General features: G+C 45.9%; 1 protein-coding gene across 2 annotated transcripts in view; it reads left to right on the forward strand.

The window, feature by feature from the left end:
- LMCD1 (LIM and cysteine rich domains 1) overlaps positions 1 to 27,329 on the forward strand; it is a 62,410-nt gene that overhangs the window by 3,512 nt on the left and 31,569 nt on the right. The gene's annotated exons all lie outside the window — the stretch shown is intronic.

Consider the following 27,329-nt stretch of genomic DNA (forward strand, 5'->3'; position numbering starts at 1 on the left):
CTGTTGACTGAGGGTGTGCCAATGGACTGGCTCCAAAAGGTTCTATTTTTCACCCCTCAGCCCAATGTCAGGGGAGCATTCAATGATGGTTCTTCTGAGCACATTGCCAGCTGGGCGTCTCCCTCCACCCTGTCCACATCCCATCCCTCTTGGCTTTCCTGTCCTTCAGCTTTCTCCTCCCCTCTGTACTCAGCCCTTCCTGCTTTCACCTCCAGTTCCTGCAGTGTGCAAAACTGCTGGCATGTCGCCTGGGTGAGCAGATCCAACGTAAACACGGCTCCTCGAGAATTGTCCTTGGCTCCCTCAATCTTAAAAATATATTAAGCTGTCACTTAAAGACCTTAATAGCCATAGCATTGGAGATATGCCCATAGGTGTATAAGCAACTTGGCCCCAAAGAGAGCCTTAGTTTAAAAAAAAAAAAAAAGGAAGGAAGGAAGGAAAAAAGAAAGGAAGAAAGAAAGAAAGAAAGAAAGAAAGAAAGAAAGAAAGAAAGAAAGGGAAAACAAAATAAATTATCTAAGACCGTCTTAAACAATACCCCAAAACAGATGCTGAAGCCTTGACTTTGTAAATTGCAGGTGCTTGTCATATTGTGCAGATGTGTCTGAATATGTAGGGTTGGGGGCTGATGATTGGCTTTCACCAATGCGTCTGCCACCTGTGGTGAAGGGAGGCAGGGAAAGGCTTAATTACACAGCATCTCTAGGCTTTAATCTAAGCATCTCAGCTCCAAGGCCTTCTACAAGTAGGACAGTGGAAAGGTGACTTTGCTGTTCCCCTCTGAAGGTCCTATAGTTTAAATCTCTCCACATTAACTGACCAAAGGTAACAAAGGAGAAAAAGAATAGGTTGGATTCAGCAAAGGCTGGGGACCAGGAAGGAGGGACAGGCTCATGCGTCTTTCTTTTTCACCCCTCCTCTGCCACTTGCAGTGAGGATAAGGTAAGGAGCAGAGGAAGTGAGGCAATAGTTCCCCCCTGCAAGCCATTAGAGTCAACCTCAGAAGAGGTATTTGATTTGACTTTAAAAAGGGAATCATTCTTTCTTTCCAAGTTGCTTACTCAAAATAGTGTGTGTAAAATAAAGTGAAAATCTGTCATGTTAAGTACAGACCTTGGGAGTTCTCATATCTCGAGTGTTCGTCCAACATGGTTTAAATATTTATTGTAAGGAAAGTTTTGGGGTAAGGGGTTGAGTCATTATAATAACTGTAGGCATATATGCACTGGGTGACGTTGGACAGGCCACTTTCCATGAAGTGGCAGACCTTGGATGAGAACCTTCTAGTACGTTGACCTTTCCTGTCTACCAGGCTGTCTCCCAAATAACAAATGATTACGGAAAGTAGGCATAAAACTGTTTCACTGAAAGCAGAATTGTGGAGCAGCTTTTCAGGACAATCAGAAGAGAGAGTTGCTTTTGAAGTGCCTTTGTCTGGAAATCCCTACCCCCAACTTCCCCCCACCCTCTGCTTTTATTTGGCTGGCAGCTGCCATGATCCCACCAGATGTAGGGCCACCAGGCACTTCTACAGGAGCCCCTCAAGTTCATGCCATTTCCTTAGCTTCACGTGGAACCGTGGGGTGTCCCAAACCCATCTCAGAGCTTCTCGTATGTCAATGGCACAGATCTACAGAAGCTCAAGACATGTTTTCTATAAAGCTTTTATAGAAAGAGTTAAACAAGAAGTTGGGGCTCATATATGCCCATGTGAGACTCTTTTAATGCCTGAAACTTACATTTGGTATCTAAGTCCAGATATTTGATGTGAAAATTCAACTGTTTTCACAAAAACAGAAACAATAATGCAACTGCAAAGCCTTGTAAAACTCCCAGATCAACTCTTTGGCTCATTGTCTGCTCTTTCATATGAGAAGCAAACCCTTTTACATTTGTGGTCTTACATTTACCATTGATTTGGCTCTTGCCCCTTCAGGACTCTGCGGGGAGACTGATTCGTCTGTTCTCTGTTAGGGCAGACAAGTTTGAGGGAAGGCAAAAGGGAGGAAGGAAAGCCATTTCTTGAATGCACACAGGGCGGTTGACATTTCTCACATCTCATTCCATTTAGCCTTCTGGACTACCATGCAAAACGATCAATGACCTTTTTAAACATGAGTAAATTAAGACTAAGGGTTTAAATCATTTGCCTAAGATCAGAAGATGGCAGGTTAAGAACACAAAACCATTCTTCTCTGATTCTAAAACTTAAGCTCTGTCCACTCCAAGAAGAAATGAGAAGGCTTTCATCAGAAGCAGAGGTCTGGGGGAGAGGGACTATGATCATTGCCATGAGCTTCACGGAGATGAAGGCCTTCCTACACAGTGATAGTCGGATTCAGGAACCACCCCACATTTGCCAAATGTCACTAGGCATCTGTATCTCTATGATACTGCCAGGTCACCACCAGGTGTATACTGCCACCCACACCAAGTCAAAGCCATTTCCCAGGTATAGAGCAAGGGCTTCTAGATTTCTCCTGCTTCCTAGTTTTCTAGAAGCCTTGTAGAATTCTCTAGGGAGGAATTGTAGGCTAGCAGGGAGACAATCTAAGGCATCATGTAATGTAATCCTGGAATCAATAAAGAAGCAGTAACACTTGACAAAAAGAAGAAAAGAAAAAAAAAAAAAGAAAAAAACTCCCAGAGATCCCAGACCCAGAGCTTCCAGGAAACTCCAGCCTAGGGATAAGCTTGTGTATCCATGCCTGGTCAGGCTGACTCATGTTCTACCCCTAGCACGTGAATCAGGACCAAGCAAAACATGGTGCAGGCCCCCACCAGGACATGCTTTAAAAGGAAATACAATTGCTGAGGGGGCAGGAACCAAAGGCTCCATTTGGCAACTCGCTCTCGAAGGACAAAGCAACACCAGGGTCCAGCCCACAGTTGCTGTTTCAAATCCACATAATTTCTTTATGGATTGTTTTTCTTTTCTTCCTCCTGTTTTAAAATACGGGCTTCTTTGTGAAATCAGTCTTTGGAGAAAATGCAAATGAATCGCTATATGAAAGAGCTGAGCCAAATCTAATGACCTGCTTGGTCAATTCCTTAATGTTGCAGATGGGACATGGGGGAGAGAAATGGTGTATCCAAAATTTACATATGACGTAACTGAGAAGTGCATTGACTCACAGCATCTTTGATGAATAAAGGAGAAAAGGTATCTTCTATGTTCCTTCACTTGCATGCTCAGAATACTGTGACTTCAACTTTACATCCTCAGAAGGTCAAGTGAACATTTTGGCTATGAACGTAGCTTTGGCCACAAGGTTTAGAGGCCATTTAGAGGAGTGGTCACTCACATGACCTTTGCAAGCATAGCATCTAGATGTGATTCATGTTCTGCCATTTGCTAGGTCTGCAACCTTTGCCAAGTCACTTTTCTTTTCTGGACCTCTGGTTCCTCCTTGGAGAAAGAAGAGTTGGTAGTAGTTCTACCTTTAAACAATAGTTAATGAGATAAAGCAGGTAAAGTGCCTGCATAGTAAGTGCTCAAAATAGATCCCTCCTGCTGTTGTCGGTATCCCCATCACTAGCACAGCGCAGAAATCCCAGAGGCAGTTAAGTGCTGGAACGTGGAAGAGCAAGTCCAGCTTACCTACGTCACACGTGGCTTCTAAGATATCAGATCGCAGGGCCTTCTCTTTGTAGCTAAACTTAGACCTAGCCATAAATATACTCAGGCCTCGTCATATGCAAAACCATGACAATGACAACAATTTGCCCTGCGGGTCTGGTTGCTACACTTCCAAAGAAGCAGCCGTCCCCAGAGAGGCAACCAGTCATTGGCCTCGGATGTGTGATCTCACACAGGCACTTCATACCCTCACCAAGCCTTGGCTGTCTTACTTATAAGTCAGGGTAATAGCCACTCATTTCTTCATTTAGAAAATATTTATTCAGTGCTTATTATGTGTCAAGTGCTATGCTGAGTGCTGAATACAAGACAATGACTAAGAAAGTTTTGTTCTCAGCCATGCAAACTTGAGTCTGATGAAATTCATTTCTCAAAGATGGGAGAAAGGCCAAATAATGCCGCTGTTCTATGATTCTTTATGTCCCTCAACCTCCGCCACCACACACACACACACACACACACCCCTTTTTCTTTTCCTTTGATACCCACCCTCAGATTTCCCAGCACTGCACAGATCTGAGCCACATCCCAACCCTGCTCATCTCAACAGTGTGACAGTGGAATGAGCATGATAATTCTTCTCCCAGTTGTTGACCTTAAACAGAGCAGTGAGTGGAGAGAAGTCTGAGGCAAGGGGGACTGACCACCACGGGCAGCTCTTAGGTACCACTAGTAACCAGTGGCCACTTTCCGCCCCCTTCCTGACCTGTAGCGGTAGACAAGTTGTCTGTGCTCGGTCTGTCTTCTTAGGCTCTGTCCCTCGTGGTGTTGATGTCAGGGACACCAAAGGGCAGGAGCATAGGGAAAAGGCTCTTGGCTGACTAAATACCCTGTAATAAACCTGCCTTAAGGAGACAGCATCTATTTGGGCTGCATGACTAAGTGGCATTTCCAGGTCTGATGCTGAGGCTGAGCACTGAGGTGACTGACCTGGTTCATCTGCTGGCTGGAAGGGGTGGAGGGAAAGTGGAACCCAGCCCTGCCCTCATCCTAGAGCAGAGCCACCCACCTGCCTGCCACCACCTGTGCTCCCCACCGCAGCCCTGGCCCTGTGGTCTTCAGTGTCCTTGTTAAGATGGTCTGGCCCTCAAATGGGGAGGGGTCAGCACTTGGGGCTTCTTATTTTTAGATGAAGCCAGGAAGAGAGATTTTTTTTTTGTCTTGTCAATGGATAGAGGTGACGTTAAATGAGGGATCTGTGGATAGAATTGAGGGTACCCAGAATTTAAATGAAGAAGAATATTGCATTTTTATATCCCCAAGATCAAACTGAAATTTAGCATTTTCTTCAATTATGAATGAAGACAAAGTCCTGGCAGACAAAGCCCTGGTGCCTTCTTTTTTTAAAATCAAATAAAACTATTGTACATGACATTTACATTAGAAAAAGATAGCTAGATGCAGGCCCTGTGTCCTTGACACCAACAGAAATCTGGTATTTTCGTAACCTATTCCAGCAGTGAGAGATGCCCAAATACCACTTCTACTGGTCCCGTTCTGAAATAGTAGTAATTACATCAGCTGCTAATTAATTTAATAAAGGCACAAACATTACTAAATTTGTTTTTATAAATGCTGTCATCCTACATATTATGTGCATTTAACACATTGTTCTGGGAAGGAATGCTTTCATGTCAGTCAAAAGGACCCAACTATATTAAGACTTCCATTGAAATAAAGCTTTACATGCACATATATAAACACACACATGCACAACTATAGTGGATTGAGATTTGGAGTAGAAAAACTGGGTTTCAATCCCAGCTCTGCCACATGTTTCCTGTTACCTTGGACAAGTCACATTAGCTCTGAGCCTTAGTTTCTTCATCAATGAAATGGACCTAAAAGTTTTCCTCACACCAATAATCTATTTAGTTCTTAACACAAAACTTGACAAATAATGAATGTGTGTTAAACATGAGTTATCACTATTAAAAAAACTAATGAGTGAAGTGGTAAAGAGAATAAAAACATTGTTTCGATGTTTTTTATTTTATTTATTGATTTTAGGGAGAGAGAGGAAGGGAGGGAGAGGTGGGAAAAGAGAGAGAGAGACATCAGTTTATTGTTCCACTTATTTATGCATTCCTTGCTTGATTCTTGTGTCAGTATGTGCCCTGCCTGGAGAGCAAACCTGAAACCCTGGAGTATTGGGACAATGCCGTAACCAACTGAGCTACCTGGCCAGGGCCAAAACATTCTGATGAAACTTACTACCTACCCCTGATTTTACAAACTTTAAAAATTTACTTTCTGCAAACACGTATGCCATTATATGCCAGGGACTGAGCTGGGAAGTGGAGAAGTAAAAGGAAAGGAACAGCCAGTTTAGCTATCCAAGATTATACCGGTATCTAAAGCCCTTGATCAGAGATACAAACAGGGGACTCAGAGATCAGGAGAGGAGGTACTCAATTTACCTGGCGCTGTCAGGGAAAGCTTACCCAAAAGGCGACATGTGAGCCAAGTGTTGAAAGACAAGGATGGATGAGCTATTAGGATCGGGTCACAGTCCAGTTTCATGCCTTCCAAGTCTGACACCAATGTTTTCCATCCTATTTAACTTCTAATTTGAGGGATAACATCCATCTTACACTGTGGAGAAATGCATTCCCTTGTATCCATCCATGATGCACATCTATGATTTTCCATCTGAGAACTTGCTCCTCTTGCCTCTCAACCAAAAGCCTTTGGGGTGGTGGGACGGCAGGGCCTGCCAAGCTGGCCTGCAGAACACTAATGGCAGCGGCTGGAGACTCCACTAAGCCCCAGCAGTGGAGTGCCAGCAAGCACAGCCCCTGAATTTCTTGCAGGAAGATATAGATTCATATTATATCAGAAGATAAGTGAGGATAAACTATCTATCGATAGATAGACAGACAGACAGACAGACAGACAGACAGATAGATAGCAAGATAGCAAGGAACAAAACACACACACACACACACACACACACACACACACAGGGGCCTAGGGAGATTCAGGGCACTGCACGTGTAAAAACATGAAAACACTTCAAAGTGTCTTCACCTGTAAACTCTGAGGCCATTTAAATGATTATTAGGGGAACAGAAATCCCAAGTAGGATTCTTCGGTGAATTGAGGAAGAAAATCAGCCTTTGAAATAGGGGAACTTGATTGACAAGATCCAGAATCCTGCAGCAAAACAATCCCCTTTGCACTGCTCCGATTTCCGATTTCTGGCAGGTCTATAACGTGGGTTCCTGCTTGTCCTGTTGCAGAGCAGATGATGCATCAGAATGAACAACACATGGTTTGGATGTTAAAATGCCACTGGGGGGGGTTGTTCTTGATTTTTGTCAGTTGCATATGGTATATTAAACAGAGAAAGAGAGATCCCGAATGATTGATTCCCTGCTAATTAACTAGCAAAGGACATTATGGGGATCCTCCCTGTGTTTGCAAGGACCTGAAGAAGAGGCAGGTTTTGATGGAAAAGCTGTGTCTCCGCATGTCTGTCTTACACAGCTAACAGGCCCAAGCAGTCCGCGGGGAGAACGCGCCGTAAGAAGATTCACGCTAATTAGAGCATCTACTGTTACCCACTCTACCTTTCCAGGGACCCAGCCCAGACTGGGGCCATCACAAGGGAAATAATCAGACCTATTTGAAGAATTCTTATACTGTATTTTTCAGCAATTAGAATTAATTTTCAACAGGTGGAGTGGGCTTTGGAGATTCTTGAGGTCAACTTCCTTGTTTAACAAATAAGGAAACAGATTTGGCAGGTTAGGTCAGAGAGCTTGTTAGTAGAAGAGCGAGGATTAGAATTTAGGGTGTCATAGTACTTCAAGTCCAGAAAGACTTAAAAACTCTATTTTTGTCCAAGTACCCTATCCAATACCTTAAACGTGAGATGAACTGCGAAGCTAAATGCTGTAAGAATACCACTGGTGAGCATTTATTCCTCCTAAAGAGATCTGTTTTTTCTTAATCCCTCTAATTATTAGGTAGCTCTTTTTTTATTTGAGCTAAAATCTCTCTCTCTCTCTCTCTCTCTCCCTCTCCCTGTACCACCCCCCCTCCCTCCCTCCAACTTCTCACCATTAGTTCTCTGTTTCCTTAGCTCAAGTTGCAATGGCCAGTTTCTGTTTAGCATAACGTCTGTGTACCTTCTCCATCTGGGCAGGGTCTTTCCCTCTCCTTCCTTTTTTACCCGGTGGGCAAGGCCACTCCCACACCACCAACTATCCTGTTTCTTAGGAGAGCCTTCACAGTGGAAAAATGTGCCAAGACAAGGGAATAGGAAATTTTAAAGCACTAAGAGAAGTACTCCAAACCCAAGTCGTAAATACTCATGAAAAATTAGCACTGTTCCACATGCAAGGTGCCTAATTCATAAAAAGGAGGAAAGAGTAATATGAAATCAGAGAAGACTATGGAGGAAAAGATGAAAACCTTGGTAAATAAAGAAAAATGTCTTTTAAAAGTTCTCTAAATTATTTGCAAAGTTGTCATAGCTTATTACTTACTATATGGAATGCTAGAACAGTAAGAGAGCAATCTAAGTTTTATATCCTTGTGACTTTTTCATCTGAAGGGAGTGCTCAATAAATAAATATGAAAGCTGGCCTTTAAAATTAACTCTCATTTAAAAATACCTCTAAGAAAGTGAAAGATAATCCACAGAGAGAAAATGTTCACAATACATATATCTGGCAAAGGATTGTATCCAGAATGTGTAAATAACTCCTATAAATCAATAATTTTTAAAAGTCAACCCAATTTTTAAATCCTCATCTGAGGATATGTTTTTTTAAATATATTTTATTTATTTTTTTACAGAGAGGAAGAGAGAGGGATAGAGAGTTAGAAACATCGATGAGAGAGAAACATCCATCAGCTACCTCCTGCACACTCCCTACTGAGTATGTGCCTGCAACCAAGGTACATGCCCCTGACCGGAATCGAACCTGGGACCCTCGAGTCCATCGGCCGACGCTCTACCCACTGAGCCAAACCGGTCAGGGTGAGGATATGTTTTTTTATTTATTTTTAGGGAGAGGGGAGAAAGAGAGAAATATTGATTGGTTTCCTCCCATACACACCCCAACCAGGGATTGAATGCACAACCTTTTTGGTATATGGGATGAATGCTCCAACCAACTGAGCCACCTGGCCAGGGCGACAATATAATTTAAAAAAAAAAAAAAGGGATGACTTACTGAACAAGTATGTCACAAAAAAAGATGTCTAAATGATTAATAAGTGTAGGAAAAGATACCAAACCTTATTCATCATAGAAATACAAATTAAAAGGACAATAAGATAGCATTATGTACTCAGCTGAATGGTAAAATTAAATAATGACAATAGCAAGTGTTGACAAAGATGTGGAGCAACTGGAACTCATACATTGCCAGGGAGAATGTAAAATGGTACAATCACTTTGGAAAATTGGTAGCTTCCAATAAAGTTAAATGTATACCTACCCAATAATACAGCAGTTTCACTTCTAGGTATATAGCCAAGACAAAGGATCGTCACTTCTGTCCACTTAAAAAGCTTGGACAAGAGTATTTGGAGCAGTTTTATTCAAACCTCCATCAATAGAAAAATGAATAAACAAATCATTTTATATTTATACAACAGAAAACTAATTAGTCATAAAAATATCTAATATTTGCAACAACAAGGGCAATCTTAAATATGTTTGACAGAAGTGAGTCACAAAAGCCCACCTACTGTGGTCTTCCATTTATGTGATCTTCAAAACCAGGCAAAACCAATCCACAGTGATCGGAGTCTGAAGAGCGGGTGCCTTTGTAGGAGAGGCTGTTATTGACTAGAAAGGGGCATGAGGGAACTTTCTGGGGCACAGGAAAAGCGCTGTGTGTTCATCTGGACGGTAGCCACAGAGAATATCCATGTACTCAAGTGAATACTTGGGATGTGTGAATTTTCACTACAAGTAAATTTTCCTTGAAATACTGTTAGAAAGTAAAAAGTACAACGTTTGATACATAATTGGAAAGTGTAATGTATCCGAAGAGCAGAAGGGTGTGGGGACAAGGCGCTGAGGGCTGGGCTCTTGCTGCAGCCCATGGAACAAGCATGTGAATGGACAGCTTTGTCTCAGGGACCTGCTCCTAGGGATTCTTTCGAATGTTTCCATGGACCTTCGTTTGGAACTGACGTTTCTGTGTGATGGGTCCCTTTTCAGCTTCACCTCTTGCTACAACATTCTGCCTCCCCCACACTGATTGGCCACTCGTTCCCTGACCACATGTTTTCTTCCTCACATGCATGCTGAAAGGCCTTCTTCTCTATGGGACATAAACCTACCCATTCCCCAGTCCCCTTCTCCATGAAGCCGTCAGTTCCCCGAACTCCTGGTGTGGATTTACTCCCTTACTGAATGGACGGTTTGAATGGCCCTGGAACATGTACACTCAGCCTTGCCTGCTTAACTCCTGTACCTTAATATCCTGTTGGTGCCTAAATTCTCCATTTATAAGTCCTTGACTCCGAGACTATACCTTATTCCCCTTTCTGTGCCCCTGGAATGCCTGGCATATAGTAAGGGCTCAGCAATGGCACTGGATAGAAAAGGAAATAGAAAGAAGGATACAGGAGAGAGGAGGAAAGGTATCAGAGGAAGTAAGGGCAACTCGGTTCTCCATCCTGACAGAGGGGAGGCTTCCTGCAGGGCTAGTAAGGGGGAGAGAGAACATGAGGCCAGAGGATATGAGACAGACGTGGAGTAGAGTAGGCGAGACCATTGGCCACTTCCAGTTGCCCCACACATGGCACTTAATCTAAAACCAGACTCATGGACCAAGATCAGGAGAGGGGTGAGAGGAGAGGGAAGGACTTCCCTTGGTGCTGTTGTTTAGCTTTAGGAAGGATCTTGAGATGAAAAGGAAATGAACCTGAGAGGGTTGGAGAAGGCACGATTCCAAACCAGACCCTGAACTTCTAATGTCTGGTTCCAAGTTTAGGATCCTCCTTCCAGTTTGTCTACAAAAGGTTTTACTTTAGGATGGAGGATGAGCCAAGCCTTTGACGTGTTTCCTTCCTTCAGACAATGAACTTGAACCTTCATCTGAACCCGAGGCCCCCAGTTTCTGGCTGGGAGTCTCTTGAGAACAAACTCCAATGGTTTGCCTGGTCTGGGAGGCGGTTGGCTCAGATCTCGAGACAACAGCAGCCCCGTCTCAGGAGAGTTGGCCCTCCTGAGAGGCAAGAGTCAGCAAGGCGACTGAACACTGGCTGAAATCGGGTCCAAACCACTCATCGCTCAGACCCATATCTCCTTTAAGTTTCTAGTCCTTGATGAATATTTATACCCAAATAGGGCCAGTGGAAAAGTTCCATCTGTGTGGATTTTAAGAGTTTTTGCCTTTACTCAGCTCCGTTGACCAAACTCAGGAAAGTAGTGGAATCTTTGCCAAGTATATGCTCTTTGAAGTGTAAGAAATTCTGAGAAGGCGCTGGGCCCATCATATTTCTTCTTATCCTGAAGATTGAGAATTGGCACTCTCTTTTTTAAAAACGCTTAATATCAACACCTCTGGGCTTTGTAATTTTAGCCAAGCCCTTGACACCGAGCTGACTGCAAATGCTCTTTGGGAACAGTGGGTGAGAGCCCATGCTAAGTTTTGTTGGGGGGAAATTGCTTTCTTGGTTGACATTTTTCCCATGTTTTAAAAATCATAATGGTTCAATTAATCACTTTACTTCTGCTCTTTACTTCGCTTGTAGAGAAATAGCCCCACATTTTCTCCTTAGTTTTGCAAATTATTTCATACTCGTCAGAACCAAAGCACCAGAAATGTCAACCACGTTCCGCCCTTGATATGAGGGGCAAAATAGAAGGCTTGCTCTTGCACTAAGCCTAGTAGCTGCACTTATTAAGCATGGGCCACGTGCAGGCATTGTTCTACATAGTTCTGCATAGTTCTTTTCTAATGTTTCCACCAACCCCACTTTACAGATGAGTAAACGAAGATTCAGAAATAAGATTTAGGGGCTAAGTAAATTGCCATGATGATATAACTAGTGTGATGGATGTGCATTAAATGTAGGGAATCCAATCCACATCTGCACACTCTTCCCTCTGTACCTTTCCCATCTCTACCCAGCATGTTCACCCAGCAGGGTTCCAGAAGGATGGGCCATGAGCATGCTGGTCATACGATGAATTCAGTTGGTACACAGACATGCATCCACAAATTGAACCCCAAGAGCATCTTCCTCCCTTTTCAGTTCCTCCTCCTCCTTCAGATTATGTCAAGGAGACAGCCTCCATGTTCAACAGATGGAGAATGGGCCTCAGGCTCAGAGCATTTAGAGGGCAACAGTATTAGCAAGAATTTAATAATGCTGTTTCATATTTACTGTATTTTTATGGTTACCTTCCATTTTTATACATTTTGGGGATAAGAATTTCAAGAAATAAGTTTTTAAGAAATGATTTGTTTAAAGAAGAAACATAAATTAAGATACCACACATATGGTATATTGAGGACAAAACTAACGAAGGAGGAATATGAGTCCCTTAAATATCTCATATTTGGTACTCTCTACTCTCTACAGCACTTTACAGTTTTCAGAGCATCTCATGTACATCATCACAGTTGATTCTCAGAACAACCCCATGAAGCCCATAGGGATTGTGATCCATTTTAAAGATGAGAAAATCGAGTTTCAGATGCAGAAACTGCTCGTCAGGGTCACACAGGCAGTGAAAAAGTAGCCAGGACTCAGGTTCAGCTCCTCAGCTCCAAGGCCAACAGTTCTCCCTCACCCTCTGCCAGCAAATCATTTGAAGGGCGGGCGTGGATAAAGGGATATTCCAGAGCAACGCGCCAAGACCAGAAATGCCACGGAAAGTCTGCAGAACTTAATGACTCTCATGGATTGGCCTGGCTTTCACCATTTCCTGGTGCTTGTATAGATTCTGTTTCATGGGAAGCCTGTGGTTGCCACATTCTGAGTTTCTCTAAAGAAGTCTGATTTCCTCTAGTGAGGCACCTTCCAGAAAGTTCAGAAACTGGCACTCCCATCGGGGAACATCTCCCTTCTGGGGTACATCATGGAAGGGAGGACACAAACTAGAAACGGGCCCCTCTTTGAGGAAAAGCCCTGTTCTGCCCAAACAGAAGAGCTCTTTCCAAGTCTACTTGCCGTGAGCAGCTGACTGGCATTCAGACCACAGGTCCAGGTGACTGCATGGGCAGGGATACCATAAATGTGGGAGAACCAGTGGGTTTGAGGGGCAAAGAAGGTGAGTTGGCAGTTCCATTGGTCTATACATGAAGACATTTTAGGAGCTGAAAACACCCCTGGAGATAAAGCTGAGAGCTGGAGGGAATAGCTGAAGCCATTTTAGTAGATTCATACATAAGAGAAGGGCATATTGAGAACGAAGAGGAGATAAGAGCCAGTGCTAGAACCTTGGAAGGGAAAAGGGAGCCATTGAGGAGGAAGAGAAGGGTTAGCCTATAATCCTAGAAACCAGGCTGGTTCTTTTTTCTTCCACCCCCTCCTACAGACATCAGCTTCGGATATGTTAGCTTTTAATGCACCAAGAAGCATTGATGAAAGGCAAAAATGAAAGTGTAAAATAAGCTATTCACACAGATGTTTATTGAGGACCTACTATGTGCAAGACATTATTTTAGGCACTGGTGACAGAGCAATGAACTAGACATGCAGAGACCCTGCCCCCATAGACTTACAGTCTAGCAGAAAAGAATGACATTAAAGAGTCCTATCCACAACGAACTAATTAGAATTGTGATGGGTACAACTAAGAAGTACAAGACACAGAGTTTTCTAAGACCATATGTTAGGGGTGTCTGAGGGAAGATGAGGAGTTTGTTAGGTGAAGGGAGTGGGAAATGGTCCAAGCAGAGGGAACTGAATGTGGGCAGGCTCAGAGGTATACAGGAATTTGGCATTATTCCCGGGGCATATGGTTAAATGAATAATTCTAAATTTACTCAAGAGATAATTTTTTGGAAAGAAACTTGGCTTCTGTAGTTCTGATTATACATTTTAATTGTGTTAAATGAGCTTCAAAGGTGAGACCTTAAAAGTGAATCATTTGTAAAGTGAATTACCATGTACTAATGCCTGTTTCATAAAACTGGGCTTAGAGAAACCTGGCCTAAATACTCTTTAACGTGTTTTCATTTCTAAGAATCTGTGACTTTCTTTATGTCAGATTTTCTTAAGCACAGAATTCAACTATATAAACTTTGTACAACTACTGCATTATATGGGGTAAAACCAAGGAAAGGAGGAAATACTTAAATGTATATTGAATGTTAGTTTTAAAAACATATAACAGTAAAAAAAGAGAGAAGAGGGAAGCCATTTATAAGAAGAATACTTGTTTTAAATGAAAGACGTTTTGCTAAACATCAGTACACTAAAACAAGTGTTTTTTTAACATCAAGGCACCAATATTGGATGAAAGGGGTATGTGTGTGTGTATGAGTGTGTGTGTGTGTGTGTGTGTGTGTGAGTGTGTGTGTGTGTGTGTGTGAGTGTGTGGGGGGTGAGTGTGTGGGGGGTGAGTGTGTGTGTGGGGGGGGTGAGTGTGTGTGTGAGTGTGTGTATGTGTGTGAGTGTGTGGGGGGTGAGTGTGAGTGTGTGTGTATGTGTGTGAGTGTGTGGGGGGTGAGTGTGTGGGGGGTGAGTGTGTGTGTGAGTGTGTGTGTGAGCATGTGAGTATGTGTGAGTGTGTGTATGAGTGAGTGTGTGTGAGTGTGGGTGAGTGTGTGGGGGGTGAGTGTGTGTGTGTGAGCGTGTGAGTGAGTGTGTGAGTGTGTGTATGAGTGAGTGTGTGTGTATGTGTGTGTGAGTGTGTGTGTGTGTGTGTGTGAGCATGTGAGTGAGTGTGTGTGTGTGGGTGAGTTAGTGTGGGTGTGTGGGTGAGTGAGTGTGTGTGTATGTGTGTGGGTGAGTGTGTGGGTGAGTGAGTGTGTGTGTGTGTGAGTGAGTGTATGTGTGAGTGAGTGAGTGTGTGTATGTGTGTGTGTGTGTGTGAGCATGTGAGTGAGTGTGTGTGAGCATGTGAGTGTGTGTGTGTGTGTGTGTGTGTGTGTGTGTGTGTGTGTGAATGCTTCCATTGTATGAGTTAACCTAAGAACTTGGGCCTGAGGTTCCCAGCAGGAACCATTTCATAAGCAAGGCCTGCGGACTTTCTAATAACAGAGCTGTACATGGACACAGCACATTTCTTTTTAAGACATTAAGATTCAAATAGGCAAGATTACAAATTCTCCAACTTGGTTTGCTAAGTCTCTCCCATTTCCAAAATTATTCCAATAAAAGTGTGTTATCATTGGAAAGATCAGAAATGCTGCAAGTTAAGAAATCAGACATGTGGGCACGTGCACACACCCCCACACCTCCACACCCCCCAAATTACATCCTTATAGGAAGACCTCAGGCTGCTGAAATCAGGAGTCTTATAAACCATGGTAGGTACAATAAGGAAACATTGCTGGCCTCAAGCTTACAGTTTTCTACTTGAGGAGCCAGTCTATTAAGAACTGAAACCTAAGAACCATGAAGCCAATTCGATTTTAATTTCCAAGCACAACCAGAAGATACTAGGCCTCGGGACACCAACAGCTTGTTCTCATTTAGGAAATGGGGGAAGGGGAGTAGAGAGTCCCTACTCGGACTTTCTTTTCTTTTATTGTGACATCCCCAGAGTTCCTTGGTAAATCTCTAGATAAGATTCCCAGAGGACCTGGGTAACTTCTGGCCCATAGTGAGGCTGGTGGTTTTACTTATCTCTTCCAAAAAGCTGGCAGGGCCTGTCCAAGAAAAGAAGAAAAAAAAAAAAAAAAAAGACCATTTCAAGAAGAAGAAAATAAATTACATTGGAGCCTCTGGAAGCACTTAGCTTGGCAAGAAATGCCAGGACCGTGCTTGACCTGTGGGATCCCGTTCACAGTGGAAGAAAACAGGGCCCCTCTGGGAATCCGTGTGTCTGGAGAGAGAGGAAGTCTGGAAGTGTGGAGGCAGGAGGACCCCCGCCCACCGACTATTTCCATGAAGCAGGGAACCCCTCAAATAATGGGCCGACTTTTCTAGAAACAGGAAGCTCTCCAAAACAGAGGAGGAAGGTTTTGACCCTGTCAGCCTGCGGGCATGCACTTCCTGTGCCGTTGGCTGGTCAGTGGCTGCATCTCCTTCAGAGGGAGCTGGTGTCAAAGACCACACTGGTTCAGCCTTAATAGTCCTATCCCTGCCCAAGCCTGTTTGGCTCAGTGGATAGAGTGTCGGCCTGCGGATCAAAGAGTCCCAGGTTCGATTCCAGTCAAGGGCACGTACCTCACTTCCAAGCTCCTCCCTGGCCTGGGCCCTGGTCCTGGTCGAGGCTCGTGCAGGAGGCAAACAGTCGATGTGTTTCTCTCACATCGATGTTTCTCTCTGTCTTTCCCTCTCTCTTCCACTCTCCCTAAAAAAAAAAAAAAAACCAATGGAAAATTATCCTTAGGTGAGGATTAAAAAAAAGTGCTATCCATTCAGTGTAGCAGGGCCCCTCACACATGGACTCATAGGCCTGATTTGGATACAACCATGTGAAAACATCAGCTCTCAGCAAGTAACAAGCAGGGAAGAGGCCCTGACCCAGCCCAAGAGCGTCAACTCTTTGGCTGGGTCAGGGGGTCAGCGTCCTCACTTCTCTGTGGACCTCGTGCAGATCCAGGGACGAGCGCGGTCACCTTCGGGATAAAAAGATATTCTGCGAACACCTCGCTGCTGCCCACTTTCAATGGGGAGAGGGTGCCCAGCCTTGCAGACTGTTTCCTGCAGCTGCTACAGCTCTTCCATGCAAGCGTCGTCCCTGTGCCTGGCCTTTCCAAGAGCTGCAAACTCTTGAAAAACGTTCTGATTTGAGTCTTATCACCTCTTTGCCTATTTTTTTTATGAACGTGCTAAAGATACAAAAGGTACAGTTGTTGAAAAGGCAGACAGGAGAAAGGAAAGGGAAGGGCAGACCATCCCTATCTTGCTGGCGGAGCGTCTGCTGCGTCGTGCCAAGTGATAATGGGGTGGGAGGGAGACATTACTAACCGGCCAGAGAGAGGAGGGAACTGGGCTGTAATCATTCATTTTCCGTCGGGAGATTTCCAGGATGCAGTTAAGAGTGGGGTCACTGTTGGGGTGGGTGAGGTTTTAGAGGCAGTCACCCCAAGGCAGGCTCAGCTGCTCACTGCAGCCGCAGCCCGGGGTCTGGGCATGCCCCCGGGTCTAGAACCAGCTGGGATGGGTGAAGCTTTGCTGGCCAGAGCGCGAGGGAAGGCAAAGGCAGGGTCTTAAACGGAGAGACTTTTCATTTTATATTTCCCTCTCCACATCTGGACTTGCTTTTCCACTCCGTTTTTCAGAGCCAGGTTAACCCTTTGTGTTCACACCTTGGGGATCTCTGATCATTTCCTCCCCTGGAGGGGAAGAAAGACCCAAACAAGTGGTAACAACAGTAGATGTTCTATAAAGGCTCAGGCATGGTGGTCAGGAGCTAGCTCATGGGGGAAGGGAGAGGTCCCTGGGAAAACCAAGGACCTCCCTGAGGAAGGGACAGGAGGAATTGGGCAGTGGTTTCCAGAACTTTCCCAGAGGCATGTTCATCGAGGGGCCTGGCAGGTGATTAGGACCCACCCCTTCACCGAGAGTACGGGACCCCCAACCACCCTGCTGACCTGGCCCCAGCACAGCAGGCTTCTGTGACCCCCTGCTCCTGCCTCTCCGCCCTGACCTTACCTCAATCTTACCTGTAAAACACAATGTGTAGAGTCTGTCCCAAACCCAAATTCTCCTAAAGCTGAACCTGGACAAACTATCTTGGCAGACAAAAACTAAACAAAATGAAACGCCATTTCTTATGGAGGGTAGCAAGTACCCTTTTGTTGGGCATTTTTACAGAACTTTATTTGGGACATCAGACACTGCTAACATCCTGAGCTAAATCCATCAAACTAGCCCTTCCTACCACAGCTGTCCACGGGATAAATTTAACATAAACAAATCATTTAATAGGAAAGGAATTGAATCTGTACCACGAAATACCAACAACCCAGGCACTTGTGCAATCAGAACATCACCCACTAACCGTTTTCCTATTCTGTTGCTTTAAATAGGATCGGTCTTTAAAAACAAAAAAAGCGGAAAAAAAAACTGTTTTCTATCCATAGAAGTCTAAGTACTAGATCACTTGCGCTAATCTCACTTTGTTTAGTCTGTGCATTTCTATCCTCATTACACAATTCAGGAAAATGGTATCTAAATTGAGGAGATTTCTTCACATCTGTGCTTGCCCAGACAGAGTAGTAGAAACGGCCAAGGGCAGCCTGGGGGAGAAAGGCCGCAGCCACACAGAAGTCACCTCTGATGCAGACGAGGGCTTGCTGCTGCCGGTGTCGATCGGAGTAGCCATGCTTTTAGGAAGCCCTTTATCTCAAGTGGTTTCCCTGGCTGATTTGCACGTCATCATGGAGCCCACAGGTCCAACGGTGCAGAATGAAAATTCAAACAGGGAAAAAGACTGCCGCCAGCCAGTTCGCACACTCCTCTGCCTGGTGCTACCTTGGCTAAGCCTGTTGTCTGGAGGCCAGATGGGTTAACGCTAGATCCCTCCAGGATCTGGGCTACAAGTCCCACTCTTCCCTCTCCCATTTGGGGAAGAAGTGTTCTCTTGGCCACGCCGGCAGCCCCAGCCTGAGGCCTCCCCAGCCATTGGAAGAGCGTCAGCAGGGAGATAAGCAAGCCAGAGGACAGGCAAACACAGGGCACCAGTTCTGCCTGAGACTGGAGTGGGCAAGACAAGGAACGTTCATTTTACACCAAAACAGGAAAATACATATTACGGAAATGCGTGCCCAGAGTCATCCTAATTAAAAGCAAACAGGGAAGAGCCTTGTTGTTGGCCTTCCCCAGCATCCCTGGGGTTCGGGGCCCCCCTGCACCACCGGTGACAGGGCCCGTCACAGGGAAGGTTTATGGTCAGGAAGGGTGGCAAAAGGACAGGCAGGGATTGTGCTGGTGAGTCACTGCTTTCATTACTCTGTTAAGATTTTGTAGGGGGGCTGGGTGAAAAAAATGAAGGTATTAAGCAAACAAACAAACCAACACCTCCTAGACAACAGTATGGTGATTCCCAGAGGGGAAGGGGGCTGGGGGGAGGTAGAAGAGGGGATAAATGGTAATGGAAGGAGACTTGACTTGAGGTGGTGAACACACAACTTTAAAAAAAAGATCTGTAACCCTTTTTTAGCAACTCATGTTTTCAGTTGTTGGGGAGCTTCAAAAAGTGGAAGAAGTCCAGACCCCTGTCAAGATCCTGGGGTTCTTGGCCAGGACAGTGAAGTGCCCCCTTATACCTCCCAGCCAGAACACCCCCCGAAGGACTAAACTTCTTAAGGGAAAAACCAACCAACAACTCTGCATGATGCAGCTTGTGACCATCAGGGGCCTCAGGTGTTCCCAGTTTGGGTTCCTCCTTCGGACGGGCTCTCTCAGTTCCCAACCCCCCATGGCCCTGTAGGGTGGGGAGGACTTCCCTGTCCTCAGGCCCAGCAGAGGGTCTCCATATCCAGGAGAGCCCCTGAGAGGAGACACCCAGCCCGTGAAGCTTAGAGGAAGAGGAAGGGGTGTAGCTTCCCCTCTGTACAGCTGTTAAGAGAGTTATTGCATTTGGCACAGAAGCCTATGAGGCAGGCTTGTGCCAGGGCAGGTGGGACCAAAATGAAATAACAACAGTCAGACCTGCATGAAACGCACCTTGCAGGGACTGTGTCTGCAACGTGAGAATGGTGGCAGGTGTGAAGCCAATGACGTTAAAATCCAAGTCGGAGCAGCTGAGGATGCAAGAGTGTGGCCCAGTTGTTCCCAAACCCGTCTGCACATCGGAATCCCCTGGGGGTGTGGCTAATGTGGCCTGGGCTTTGGAAGGGTGGAAAGGCCCTCTGGTGATCCTAACGTGCAAACAAGTCCCTCACTATCCAAGTGTGGGCCCCGTGGCTGGCAGGGCAGCTCCGTTCATTAGAGCATCATCCCAATAGGCAAATGCTGCAGGGTCCATCCCAGGGCACATATAAGAAGCAACCAATGGCCGAAACTGGTTTGGCTCAGTGGATAGAGCGTCGGCCTGCGGACTGAAAGGTCCCAGGTTCGATTCCGGTCGAGGGCATGTACCTTGGTTGCGGGCACATCCCCAGTGGGGGGTGTGCAGGAGGCGGCTGATCGATGTTTCTCTCTCATCGATGTTTCTAGCTCTCTATCCCTCTCCCTTCCTCTCTGTAAAATATCAATAAAATATATTTTAAAAAAAAAAAAGAAGAAGCAACCAATGAATGCATAGATAAGTGGAACAACACATCGATGTTCCCCTCTCTCTCTCAAATCAATATAAAATAAAAAAAAATAAAAAGTGTGATCCTCAGACCAGCAGCACTGGCTCCCCTAGACTTGCTAGACCAGAATCTGCATGTTAGCCAGCTCCCAGGTGAGCTTTATGCTAACCCATGTCAGATTAATTTGAGAAGCTCTGCTCTTTCTCCTTCCTGGCACTGATCACATTTATAATTCTACATTTCTGTGAGTCATTTGAGAAGCAAGTATGGAAGGGCCCTAAAGTATCTTGGAAATGGCTTCTTGGCACCACCTGCAGTATACTGGTTAAATTAAGATGGAGATTCCAGATTCAGAGAGACCTGGGTTCAAATCCAGGCTCTAGTGCTTTAATTTGACCTCTTTGAATCCTCTTAGTTAGGGAGCCCAACTCCTGGTTTGCCTAGAGTTTTCCTGGTTTTGTCACGGAAAGGGTTTCATCCAGGCCCTGAATCCGTTTCAGGCAAAGCCACACCGTGAGTTATCCTTCAGTGGGCTCATGTGCAACCTTGGGAGACCAGCAAAGATCAGTGGTTTTCAGACAGATGTTCCATCCCAATCACTGGGACAGCTTGAGCAGCCATGGGTGGGCCCCACCCGCAAAGTGCCTGATTCAGTAAGTCCAGGGTGAGGACCGAGGATCTGCAGGGCTAACAAGTTCCCAGGTGCTGCTTGGGGACCAGACCTGGAGGACCTCTGTGGGTGTTGCAAGATTTGCATGAGCTTAGGCTTAGCCCAGTGACTGGAAAACTGCAAAGCCTACAGCTGATATGAATTCTTTTTATTATGGAAAAATGGGACTTATTGTAATAACTATGTACAGTGCTAGATGGGTACTAGACTTATGGGGGAGGAGGGAGAAGGTGGAGATTACTTTGTAAATTATATAGATGTCTAACCACTATGCTGTACTCCTGAAACTAACATAAAATAATATTGAATGTCAACTGCAATTGACAAATTAAAAAAAAAAAAAAAAGATGGGACTTAAGCTGGTCCCTAAAGAGTGGGTGGGGTGGAAGCCCTCTGGGGTTTAGGTGACCACGAGCAAGACCACCGAATGTATATTTAGGAGAACTTCCTGAGGCCCAGTGACTGGGAAGAGAATCTGGGTGGAGACGGGAGATGATGTGGGAAGCAGAATGGGAAAAGGTGGACAGGTGAAGCGGCCACATCATGGGAGCCCCCTGACATCTAACACTCAGCAGCCTAGAGCCCTTTAAGAGTGGTTCAGCATGACTTCAAGCAAGGTGGGTGCTCGTACCCTCAATATAAATAAGCTATTAAGAGTTGAGAGTAAACCCAGAAATGATCGCAAGTTGGTTATGGTTTTTGTCCCTTTAAGTGATAAGTCTCTGGGAAACAGATCCATCATCACAGCTTGGGTCACAGTGTGACTCCACCTCCCCAGAATGGTCCTACGCATAGCTGACTGGTCACCATTTCAGGCAGAAGCCTGTAAACTAGATGAAGCCAACACCCGGCGATTTTCTCCCACAGGCACCGCTTAGGACTCTGATTCACTTTCCTCTTTGGCTGCCACCTCGACAACTGCCCTTGAGGCCTGTCCGTTGCCTTGAACATCTGTCTACACTTTAGTTTATTTAGCAGAGCAAGGTTGGATGGTAGAAATCCCGGGATCTAGGTGATCATGACCTTTTCTTACTGCCCCCACCAGAGCCCTTCCAGGACTTCCCACCCCTGCAAACACTCCCTCCCACCCCTGCAAACACACTCTCCCACCCCTGCAAACACTCCCTCCCACCCCTGCAAACACACTCTCCCACCCCTGCAAACACTCCCTCCCACCCCTGCAAACACACTCTCCCACCCCTGCAAACACTCCCTCCCACCCCTGCAAACACACTCTCCCACCCCTGCAAACACTCCCTCCCACCCCTGCAAACACACTCTCCCACCCCTGCAAACACTCCCTCCCACCCCTGCAAACACACTCTCCCACCCCTGCAAACACTCCCTCCCACCCCTGCAAACACACCCTCCCACCCCTGCAAACACACCCTCCCACTCCTGCAAACACACCCTCCCACCCCTGCAAACCTCCCTCCCACCCCTGCAAACACACCCTCCCACCCCTTTGGATGCAACAGGCCTGATGCCCAGAGCCCAGGCCAGACTCGGAGGAGGCTGTCGGGGCCTGGAGACTCCTGGTGTGGTAGGAAGTCATAGGATCTGGATTCCACAGACATGAGTGTGAATCATGCTCTGAGCAGCAAATCCCATCAGTCCTCCGAGCTTGCTTTTCTCATGAGCCAAATGCAATCTATCCACAGCCTAGGGCTGATAGGAACGTACTTTGTAAACTGTAGGGAGCTCGGAGCGAAGTGCCACAGCAGATCGGCTGAGAGCCTCGCTCTGAAGTAAGGCTCCTTGGTTTCCCTTCCTGCCTCTAGCACTTATGAACTATTGGTTCCTCACCTCTCTGGGCCTGATTCCTCATCTGAAAACGAGCTTAGTAAAAGTCTCTCTCTCACAAGTTCATCAAGTAGCTTTAGTTAAATATCATGAAAATGCTTGGCATTTTCCCAGCACATAAGGCATACTCAATAAATATTAGTACCATCATAAACATCAGGAAAGAGCAAGCATTTGCTTGACAGCCAGTACAGATCAGTGTACATTTAGAAGGTGCCACCCCCAGACGAGCCCCAGTCCAGACTGTTCTGAAGGCACAAGTTTCTTCTCCTGCCCAGACGCACTGTCATGCATCGCCAGTTGACTGGGAGTAATGATGACACCTCACGGGGCTGTCATAACTGTTAAGGAAGAGAATGCTTAAGGAAAATCATCCCGTGGACGGTCGAGCTGCTATTATTTTGGGATTGCTGATGGTAGTGGGGTAGTTTCCAGGATCATTTTTCTGGATATGATCTCAGTTCTTCTCTGGACCTTCTCATAACTTCACTCCACCCCAGCCATCTCCACCCTCTCTCCTGGGAACCTCGAGGGGAGGGTTTGTTTTTAAGTAGCAGAGCATGTTGACCAATAACCTTTAACAACACATAAGCTTGTGGCGCTTACTTGCAAAAGACATGTCAGAGTAGTTGACTTGGAATAGAATTTAGTGGCAATTCAGAACACCCCAGCTCGGAAGGCAAACCCATGCAGAGTCAGGAGGGCATGGGATGGTGTTAAGATATAATTTTCTAAAAGGTAAAACCATGACTCTTGTGCAAATATGAGATAGAACTTAGCAAAGATTTTAGTCCACTCATTTGCCAATGAAAGAATCAGTATGAGATTCCTATCAGTTCAAAAACCATTTAAGAAAAGCATGGGACAGACTGAGAATCTCAGAGGGAAGGGTGGTGGAGGGAAGAGATTAACCAAAGAACTTATATGCATACATGCATTGCCCCTGGGCACAGACAATAGTGCAGTGAAGGTCTGAGGGGGAGGAGGGGTGTGAGTAAGGGCTGGAGGGGAGTCACTTGGAGGGGGGGAGGGGACATTTGTAGTACTTTCAACAATAAAGATAAATAAATAAAATTTTAAGGAGCTAGGTATTCACAGTCAATTTAATGTTAGGACAAGACTGATGGGTTAGGTACAAAACTAGTTCATGTCCTCTAGGACAATAAACCATAACCTTTGGGATTATCTTCTTCAAAGGGACAAAAAATTATTTGCATCTGCATGGCCACTGGAGAAAAAGCTCCAAGTTAACATGTAACACCAAGTCTTGGAGCAGAGCAAAGTACATTTCTCTAGATAATCTTCGAGGTGTCGGGGCAGGGGCAATGCCATATTGCCAGCATATATTGTTGAAAGGATGAGCCATCCATCTTTCTGCCTTGTTTCCAAGTTTTAGATTTTTTTTTAATCCATTGATTTTTTAGGGAGAGTAGAAGAGAGAGGGAAAGACACAGAGAAACATCGATGTGAGAGAAACACAGTGATTGGTTGCCTCCTGCACAAACCCTGCCCAGGGCCCGGGCTGGGGAGGAGCTTGCAACCGAGGGTGCCCTTGATCGAACTGAGGACCCTTTGGTCTGCAGGCCAGTGCTCTAGCCACTGAGCCAAACTGGATAATTTTTAACAATGGTAAATAATTATTTCACGTTATAAACAACCTTTCAACCTTACATGACGCTTACAAAAGCATTGCTGGGACAAAAAGGGCAAGGAGAAAACCCATTCATGGGAAGCGAAAACTGAGTTACAGGGAGAGAAGCTGAGCTGGGAGGAGAACCCCCATTGCCAAGTCCAGGTCTCATGCTCACCCCTAAAGTCCACATTGCATTTCCCCTTTCGGGCTCCTCTTCCTCTGCAGCCCTACGTTGTTCTTGATGGCATTTTCCCATCTAAGATTTCCCTTGGGGTTCATCTGAGGCCAATGCTCAAAGGCAGGAAGAGTCCCTGTCGCCCAGCCTGTTCACCCCGAGGGGACTTGGTCTGAGTCCTTTTCAGCCCCTCACACAATTAGGTTCCACAGCATCAGATGAACCAGAGCCTAGTATCCTGAGCCAAAGAAAATTGTCAAAACATTTTATCTCCCCCCCCCCCGGCCCCCGCCACAAAAAAAGGACAGAATCGATGCTACATTCTAAGAACCCATTTTTTTAAGTGACAGGTCCTTTTAAGCTCTTCTCTGCTTAGCTACTGTGGGCCACTGTGCCATCTGTCATCAGAGATGCAGTCCGCATCAGACAAGCCCACATTTTATAAGCCGGAATATCTCACTTGAACACGATTTCTGGTCAGCATTGCCCTGCCTCCCCCCCGCCCCCCACCCCCACCCCCCGAGCAGGATCGTTTTCTGTGTTGGAGATAGCTGGGCTGTCTGGCTCCGGGCTGATAGCACGCAGTGCACGGGTGGCTATTTAATGTGTTAAACAGTCTGCCAGGAGACTGGCTGCAAGTGTGGCCTGATGCCCCAAATCTATTTCTTTCTCACAGCGCCATTTATTTTCCTCTCCCAGAGACTTCTGTCGCCATGGAAACTGTCCCACCAGCAGGACGGAGACAGGGTCCAACCCTCGGCTCCCTACACTTAGAGAGGCAACACATATATGTGAAACAAAGTGAAGAGTAAGAAAGACTATGTGTGGGTGTACAGTTAGGCAAGCAGGTCCTCTGAAGTCCCCTAGAGTCCTGCAGCTAGGGGGGAAAGCTTTTTTGAGAACATCTGGGTCTCTCAGTCTGTTTACACAAGATATAATGACAATGACAAACAGTCGGTACAGAGTAAGTGCAAGCTGCGCCCCTCCCATGCAGCACCCATTTCTCCCTCACAGTAACTGCATGGGGCAGGTGGTTCTTATCATCCCCGTGATACAAATGAAGAAACAGAGTCCCCAAGACCCGTCACCTGCCCAAATTCAGCAGAAGAAAGGCCCAAAATGGGGAGGAAAACCCTAACCGTCCAACCCCAAAGCCTGGACCTCTAACACACAGCCCTCTGCTCCCCACCTCCCACCTCTCCTCTCACTTCCCATCAGGCCAGGCTTCAAAGGCTCCGGCAGCCAGTTGCATCCCATGTCTCCCATTTTCGTTTGAGCATGTGATCCTCCCTGACCCTGGCCCTGGACCACTTTATCGCATCCCACAGAACAAGGGCTCTGCAGAGCCAGATTTGGGCAACCCCGATTCCGGCCAGGTTTCTCATTTTACAGAGGAGCAATTTAGGAGGGGTGAGGAAATGAGTTGCCTCTAGCTGCACAGCTAATAAATGTCAGAGTTGGCACCACAGGGCCAGCCGCCCTCACTCCCCCCACCCCCTCCCATCCCCCCGCCAGTGCTCTGCTTGCTGTGTTGCCTCACATCACTGTTTCTAATCCAAACCTTGAGCCAGCAGCTCGACTCTCCCGGCCAAGCACCAGGGCTAATCCCCTTGTAGGCTGACTGTTAAATCAGCCACTCATTAGAAGAACCATAAAGCTCAAGCATGCAGGGTGCGTGGCCACTTAGGAAGTGCTTCCACACAGCTCTCCTGTTTCCAGGCCTCGCTGCCTCTGGGTGCATTTAAAACAATCCAATAATGAAGCCCTGTTCATAAAGTGTACGCCTCCCAGAGTCACCTATGAACTACTACAGAGCGTGAAAGGATAGCTGTACTTCAACCAGTAGAACCCAAGGTGTCAAGGACAAGAGGCGGATGTCTGCAAGGTTTCCCACGTCAATGGCTTTAGGGAGCAAAGTTCTGCCTGTGAATGAGCTTAGGATGAACGGGGGGCGGTGCGCATCATCTTGTTTTTCCATTTTAACACGAATCTTAACACCACTATGAACATGCTTCCCTTCACATACCTGCAACATGGCTCTAGCTCGCCGAAGCTGTGAATGTTTATTAGAACCAAGAGCATGGACCCGTCCCAAAGAGCATGCTCCGACGGCGGCCCCCTGCGCGTCGAGCCCATGTGTACCTTTTTGCCCTGGAACATTCTCTTCCTTCTGCCAGGAATCCCTTTCTCCTTTCCTGCCAGCTCACCTTGCACTGCCCTCATCCACAGTCACCACCTCTAAGAAGCCTCCCAGGATTTCCCATACGGGTTTATTGAAACCTTATTCTGTGCTCCTAAAGTATTTGTGAAAATAACAGCAGCTACCATTTTTAGTGCCTAATACAGACTCTTTACATACATGTTATCTCTGTACCTGTTTGGCAGGCTCAGCTGGTCCAAGGTCAATGTGGCTGTTAGGTCACGAAGCTGGGTTTGGAATTCAGGTCTCTCAGGCTCCAAAATCCATGCCTTTCTACTACACAACTGGCAGCTTTCTTGCCTCAAATTTACCCCTTCCAGGAGCAGGTGATAAATATATGTTTCCTACTCCATCTGCCCGTAGACTGACTGCTTCTGGGGCATCCCTGAGTCTTACGATGTATCCCTGTGCCTGGAACACAGGAGATGCGAAATAAATGGTTAGTGGAGCCCTAGCTGGTTTGGTTCAGTGGATAGAGTGTCGACCTGGGACTGAAGGGTCCTGGGTTCAATTCCGGTCAGGGCACATGCCCGGGTTGTGGGCTCGATCCCCAGTAGGAGGTGTGCAGGAAGCAGCCAATCAATGATTCTCTCTCATCCTTGATGTTTCTATCTCTCCCTTTCTCTTCCTCTCTGAAATCAATAAAAATATATTTTTAAAAAATAAATGGTTAAGTGGATCAATAGCTTGTTGAATGATGAGCTTATCCCTTTATCTAATTAGCTGATGGAGCCTTGTTTTTGATAAAATCATAACAATGTACCAAATCACACTCCACACACACCACTCCCAATGTAGAATCAGGTAAGTTACTCAGCCAGCAGATCCATATACTAAACCACTGCTTCTCCAGTTCTAATGTAAT

This window comes from Plecotus auritus (assembly GCF_963455305.1).
Source record: "Plecotus auritus genome assembly, chromosome: 6".
NCBI lineage: Eukaryota > Metazoa > Chordata > Mammalia > Chiroptera > Vespertilionidae > Plecotus > Plecotus auritus.